We start from the raw sequence: 7,758 nt of genomic DNA on the forward strand, positions 1-7,758 counted from the left end.
CTTGTACTACCATACTTGTGAAGGCCAACCTTACCCAGAAGTATAATAGATTTGAGAAATAGCGATTAGACGCATTGTGAGCTTGTAGATCTGCTATTTTCAAAAGATTTTTTATACAATTTACACATTTGAAAACGAGAGATTCTGCATAATGAGTACTTTTATTTTTGTACTTTAAGTATATTTTGATACCACGTTTGTACCTTTTTTATTTCTACATTGAAGTATTGATACTTTTACTTAAGGAACAAATGTGAGTACTTTTTCCACCACTGGTATGATCTAATATCTATGCGGGGGGGTACTGTACACAGGTTGTGTGGGTAGAGAGAAACATTGTGACGATGAGGGAGGATTGACGGCATTTTGTTTCCGCTCCGCTGTGCATATCGTTTCTTCGACTCGAGGAGCGTCGAATGAACGTCCGTCTGGTTCTGACTCTGATGCTGTTGTTTCTCTGTTGTCAGCAGCGGCAGCAGCTAATGGAGCGTGAACGAACGCACGGTGAACGCAAAGGCAACTCTCCCTGCGTCCTTCTGACTGGCAAACAATGGAGGATTTACTCCACGGACATGTTGCCAGTGGTGGAAAAAACTACTCAAATGTTTTACTTAAGGAAAATAATCAATACTGCAATGTAGAAGTACTCGGTTAAAAGTCTGGAAATTCAAAATTTACTTGAGTAAAAGTACAAGACTATTGGTATCAAATTGTACTTAAAGTACTAAAAGTAAAAGAACCAAAATGTTTGAAAATCTACAAGCTCACAACGCGCCCCGATGCGACACGTTGCGATGCAACGCGTTGTGAGTTTGTAGATCTGCTATTTTCAAATAGCCTAGGTATAAAATAGGGCTAAAGTGGTTAATGTATGTTTTATAATGTAATCATTTATATCTGCAAAGTAAACTAAAGTTTTCAAATAATTGTAGTGGAGTAAAAGTACAATATTTGCCTCTGAGATGTACGTAAAAGTAAAAAGTTAAAGTACTGAAAATTGGAAATACTCCAGTAAAGTGAAAATACCTCAAAATTGTACTTAAGTACAGTACTTAAATGCGTAAATGTACTTAGTTACTTTACACCACTGCTGGCAAACAATGAAGGATTTACTCCATTGACATGTTGCTGCTGAACACAAAATGGAAGAGGTAAACATGACTGTCCCCATTACAAGGAACCTGCAACGACCTGTTGTACCTGTTAGTACCCCACTATCATAGTACTCGGAGGCAGGCAGTGGTGGAAAAAGTACTCAAATGCTTTGCTCAAGTAAAAGTATCAATACTGTAATGTAGAAGTACTTGGTTTCAAGTAAAAGTCCGGAATTCAAAATGTACTTGAGTAGAAGTACAAAAGTATTGTAAATAGCATACTCAAGTACATTTTGAATTCCGGACTTTCACTTGTAAAAGAGTATTTCTACAATGCAGTATTGATACTTTTAAGTACAAATGTAATAAATAATTTTTCCACCACTGACATTTTGTTGCCTGTCAGCTTTTTTGGCAGCTAACTGTCATTTTAAGCCATAAATATGATGAAGATTCATTCAGTGTGTGAGCTTGGTATTGATTCATTATGGGTTAGGGTTAGGGTTAGGAGGCATTGTGAGCTTGTAGATCGGCTTTGTTCACGATATTTGCCTCTTTCTTATATTATTTGTCAATTTCGCTGTTTGATGTGTTATTAGTGTGTTGATTACTTTTTATGCAGTAATGGTATTTTTGTTTCTCTCTTTAATATTATTTTGCACGCACACACACACACACACACACACACACACACACACACACACTGCTTAACATAAATTAGCATTGACTAAATAAATGTTTTGCATTGTGGTAAAGTGATGCCAATGAATGATGCATGAGCCATATTATGCAAATGACATCATCCAGTTGCCAGCTGTAGTTGCTGGTTTTTGATTCAGAGCTCCCCCCCCCCCTCTCTCTCTCTCTCTCTGGAAAGAGAGAGAGAGAGAGAGAGAGAGAGAGAGAGAGAGAGAGAGAGAGAGAGAGAGAGAGAGAGAGAGAGAACCTCACTCATTCACTCTCTCTCCTAGTCTGTCCAAGCAAACCAACACTCATTCATCATCAGAGGTGTGTTGTTCATGTCTCTATGCATGTGTGTGACCAGTGGTGGAAAGTAACTAAGTACATGTACTCAAGTACTGTACTTAAGTACAATTTTGAGTATTTTTTACTTTACTGGAGTATTTCCATTTTTCTATACTGTTACTTCTACTACACTTCATCTCAGAGGCAGATATTGTACTTTTACTCCACTACAATGATTTGAAAACTTTAGTTACTAGTTACTTTGTCGATTTTGACTATTATTACAAAACATAACATTAACCACTTCAGCCCTATATACATTTCGGCCATTTGAAAATAGCCGATCTACAAGCTCACAATGCAGTATTGATACTTTTACTTAAGTGAAAAATGTGAGCACTTTTTCCACCACTGGTAGTGAGTGACCCAGACGAGACCCGGCCACAACAATTCTGCCAATCGAGCTCTATTGGCACGGTGGGTTGTGCGTCGGCTTGCCGAGCGGGAGAGCGGGGATCGATCCCAGCTCGGTGCGAATCACTACACATACATGCATGTAAAGATATACACACGCCATGCTGTACATCCATGTACTGTAGTTAACATGAAAAGCTGACTTGTTAAACTGATAATTAACCTGTCAGCTCGTTAAACTATTAGCTAGCTAGCTACATACCTGTGTTAGCCCCTGTGATCGTTTTCTGCTCTAATGAAACGGTTTCCTTCACATTTGTACAGATCAGTGGTGGAAAAAGTACTCACATTTTTTACTTAAGTAAAAGTATCAATACTGCAATGTAGAAATACTCTGTTACAAGTAAAAGTCCGGAATTCAAAATGTACTTGAATAAAAGTACAAAAGTCTTGGTATTAAAATGTACTTTGATGGGCAGGAAACACAGTGAGTAATGCTCATCCCACTGTCGACAGAATGAGCTTTTCTCAGCCTTCACACCCAGACAACATGGAGCATAGATATTCACAGCCTTCACACCGAGACAACATGGAGAATAGATATATAGGACTGTGATAGAAACCCACAGAATGGGAAGTTGCTTCCCAGGAGAATTAAATCAGAAGAGGAAGTAAAAAATACCAAAATCAGAGCTGGAGAGAGAAGGTGAGATTCTTAACGGAAAGAGAGAAAAGTGAAGTAAGACTGCTGCACCGCACGCACACACGCACGCACGCACGCACGCACGCACGCACGCACGCACACACACACACACACACACACACACACACACACACACACACACACACACACACACACACACACACACACACACACACACACTCAAAGAGGAAACAGCTGAACAGGACATTAAGAGAGTGCTGAGTGAGAGAAATAAGCAAGAATGAAGACAACTAGTGGAGAGAGACACAGTCCATGTGGATGTTCAGGACGTTAGGGTAGTTAAAGTTTTACACTATGTTGTACCTCAAAACCTATTTTTCGTCACCTCTCTCCCCTTTGTGTTTAATTCATCCCGTCATCTCTCCTCTCTTGTTGGATCTCTCCCTCTTTGTGCAGCGGAGCCGTTGGATGGAGAGGAGTACCTGGACATCACAGGTATCATGAGGAACCAGGCGGGACGCTACGAGTGCAAGGCCAGCAACGATGTGGCCACGCCCGACGTCAAATATGTCAACGTGGTCGTTAACTGTAAGAAATGACACGATGGATGCATGGATGGATGGATGGATGGATGGATGGCAAAAAACTTAATTAATCGTTAGTTTTTTCCATATTTAGCTAATTCTGAGATGTTTTTTTTTTATTGGAAATTGGTGGGTGGTGAGGCCAAAACGGTGGTGAGCAATTGATCTGAATTTGCACACAGCCATTCACCATTACCATGTGCACGGAACAGCGAAGCCTGTTTTTCGATTTCCCCAAACGTCAGCTGTTTATTAGCGTTTTTATGTAAAAGAATGTCGCCATGGTTACGGCTGCCCAGCTGTGGGATGGCCCCGCGAGCTATGGGATGAATGGCTCCCGGGTTGCCAGATCATGTGCGCATATCCCCCCACGGGTATGGACTAGTACAAATAATTAAGAAGAGCTTGTTACTAAATAATAACTACATTGGATCCATTGGAACTTGTTCTTTTTAACCTTTCCTGAAAAGTAAGGGTTGTGGACATACAAGATTTCCACCGGCAATGTTTCCAGATACACATTTAGCCAGGAATGAATGTTAAGCTTAAAGCAGCACTATGTAACTCTTCTCTTCTACCCCGGATTTGAACCCGGTTTCCTGTGCAAGAGCTGACATTTTTTTACCAATGAGCTAATAGAGCCTGCCTGCATTGCTCATTGAATAAATTGAATCTTCACCATCAGGTCAAAATTTGTGTCAGATCCTGTGTGAAACATGACCTTTGACACAATCTAAATGTCTCAATAGAAGAGCAGGGAGACCGAATACAACAACCCCAATTTTATAAGTTATATTGTATTAACATACTCTACCATACAGATTGTATAAGTTATATTGAATTAAAATACTCTACCATACATATTGTATAAGTTATATTGTATTAACATACTCTACCATACAGATTGAACAAAATTCAATTGTATTTGTTTAAAAAAAGTTCCATAGTGCTGCTTTAAAATACCAAAACACATCATAGTCTATGGGCCTCTGCTATATATGGAATCAGTATGCATATTTTTTACATATTGCTCTGTCACAAAACTGTCATCTGGGATATAAATGTATAATGTGTGAATTGTATCCAGTGATTACATTTCATAAGGAGCTGCTCTGTCTCCACCAGGCCCCTGGCCTCCTTGTTAAAACAATCTTTTGTCACATCTATTTAAATGTGATGACTTCGCCAGCGTAGATTGATAATGAATAATCCATTTAATCACTCCCTACGCTATTATTACAGTGTTAATCACACATTAGCATGAAAAATGACAGTGGATGCTACTCTTTGTTAGCCTGGCATGGCCATACTAATATCACTGCGAGGGCAATTTTTTTATTTTTTGTCTGGTTTCCAGGCTAACTCTTTGTGCTCCTTCTGAAAAGAGCACAAACAGACTGCATGTCTGTTTGTCCAAACAGACATGTAGAGAAACCTTTCCCAGAGAAACTGACACTGTCCTGTCTCAGTTTCTCTGGGAAATCATTTTTACACTAAGTCAATTCACCAAGATGTTTTGGACGTAGTTTATCGTCCTATCGTAGGATAAGAACCTGGCTCTTCATATTTCCCAAGCCCAGAAAGCCTGTAGAATAAAAAAAAGGTGTGACTAGCACTTAACAAGAAACAAAATAAAAATAAATAAAACATTGGATGGTTTTGTCTTTGTTATCTTAAATAGACTGTCGGTTTTTATGTGTCAGTTTGATAAATACACAATGTGACTCATATATCCCAGCTATATAGGAAGTGAAAAGGAATGTGAAATAGGAGACTATACTGTAGGTATATGCAATATATAGATTATCAGATAAAACAAGCGGATAATACAATATTTATGTTTATCATACCCATAACCGTATTTATTCACAAACACAACAAGAAAATAGCCTTTGATCAACACATTGATCAATTGACAGTGTGAGGAGAGAGTTGGTTCAGAACATGGAAGTTGCTGCTGGCAACGTGCCACGCCTTCGTTGCTACGCAGTCATTCTGTGAACCGTAAAAGGGCACTGTTTTAATGCATTCATTCGTTTGTAATAACACATTATAAATAAAGTTTACTCTTCTGTGTTTAGATCCTCCCCACCATACAGAAAACTCAGAGCACAGAGAGCCAGGTGGGTCGCATGGGCATTCTGCAATGTGATGCCACCGCTGTGCCAACGCCAGAGTTTGAATGGTCCAGAGACGACAAGAGGTACAACATTGCACGCACGCAAGCGCACACACACGCAATAAATATATGTTTTCTAAACTTCCACATGGGTTTAGCTTCCCCAGGAAATGTGAGGTGAAGTGAGAGATGCTGACAAAGGGTTCAGGACTTTTCTACTTTTTTACCCACGACATTAAAATATCGACTGTCCAGAGAAACACAGCGACAGGAGCGCTCAATACTCTGCACATTTGGGCCCAATTTAATGGAACAACAGACAGACGGTGACATTTTGGTTGAGAGGCTTCCACTGACACTGTCCTGTCTCAGTTTCTCTGGGAAATAATGTTTTACACTAAGTCACTTCACCAAGATGTTTTGGACATAGTTTATCGTGAGGATGAGAACCTGTTTTTTCATATTTCCCAAGCCCAGAAAGTTCATTACCATATCCGTTGTGCCTCTGTAGAGTATGTTTGTTCTCTGGGGCCATGGAGTGGTTATTGATGCACACTATGTTCACACCTATCAACCGTTGCTGTGCTCCAACGTTGAGTCATCGGTTATTAGCACAAATAGCCAGTGATGGAAAAAAGTATGTTTGTTTTACTTAAGTAAAAAGTATCAATACTGCAATGTGGAAATACTCTGTTAGGGCGCGGTCACACTGCACTTTTTTTTTTTTCGTGAACGGAAATGCTGGCATCCTCTCTCGGATTTCGGGAGGTGTAGTTCCAGACTCTATATAGTATTCGGAGATTGTGGAATAGTTGTCGCGAGACTACAGGGATACTGACGGAAAACCGGCACAGTTATCCTCCCTTACAAAAACATCTAGCACATACATGCGTACAGACTCTCTCTTCCACCACACGGATACACTCTCTCTCTCTCCTCCTCTGCACGTCGTACATATACACTCTTTCTGTTCCGCTGTACTCAGGCCCTTGCCATTTTATCTCTTTGCCAACTCCCTATGTGCCAAAATTATGCTTAACATTTTCCTTTTATGCTAATTCTCTGTCTCAGGCTATAGTGTATGTCAGTGTACTGTGCATAAACTCTAGCTGCCCTTCTTCACATCCCGATTAGCACCTTTCCCAGACGTGGGTGCAACAGTAGATATATTTTATGCTTGCATCTCCTTGACATGTTTTTCTTTACGGTTCTTATTGCTCTCTCTCTCTCTCTCTCTCTCTCTCTCTCTCTCTCTCTCTCTCTCTCTCTCTCTCTCTTCTCTCTCTCTCTCTCTCTCTCTCACTCTCTCTCTCTCTCTCTCTCTCTCTCCTCTCTCTCCTGTCCAGAATATCCAACAGTCAGACCATCAACATCAGACCCTCGGTACCTCCTCAGTCCTGACCATCGCCAATGTCACCCAGGAGGATTATGGGAACTACACCTGCGTGGCCACTAACAGACTGGGGCATCCAGAATGCCAGTCTCTTCCTCTATAGTAAGTTACTCTACTAACAGACTGGGCATCCAGAATGCCAGTCTCTTCCTCTATAGTAAGTTACTCTAACAGACTTGGACATCCAGAATGCCAGTCTCTATAGTAAGTTACTCTACTAACAGACTGGACATCCAGAATGCCAGTCTCTATAGTAAGTTACTCTACTAACAGACTGGACATCCAGAATGCCAGTCTCTATAGTAATTTACTCTACTAACAGACTGGACATCCAGAATGCCAGTATCTTCCTCTATAGTAAGTTACTCTACTAAACCCACGGTGAGGCCTTTAAGGAGGGCCTTTCAGGCAAGCCGCAAGTGGAGCCTGCAGTACCACCACGGCCCAAGACACCAACACGCCGGAGTGAAATGTTTGGAGCGGGGGAGTCTGGTGCAACGCTCAGGTCCTTGACCTGGTGAGAC

At 40.7% G+C, this 7,758-nt stretch overlaps 1 pseudogene across 1 annotated transcript in view; it reads left to right on the forward strand.

The window, feature by feature from the left end:
* LOC308093132 (limbic system-associated membrane protein-like) overlaps window positions 1-7,758 on the forward strand; it is a 178,824-nt pseudogene that overhangs the window by 161,693 nt on the left and 9,373 nt on the right. The window contains exons 5-7 of the transcript XR_013935036.1: window positions 3,595-3,726; window positions 5,804-5,925; window positions 7,188-7,336. The product of XR_013935036.1 is annotated as a limbic system-associated membrane protein-like (transcript). The remainder of the gene's footprint in view (window positions 1-3,594; window positions 3,727-5,803; window positions 5,926-7,187; window positions 7,337-7,758) is intronic.

This window comes from Gymnoscopelus braueri (genome assembly GCF_963280865.1).
Source record: "Gymnoscopelus braueri genome assembly, chromosome: 1".
NCBI classification, from domain to species: Eukaryota; Metazoa; Chordata; class Actinopteri; order Myctophiformes; family Myctophidae; genus Gymnoscopelus; species Gymnoscopelus braueri.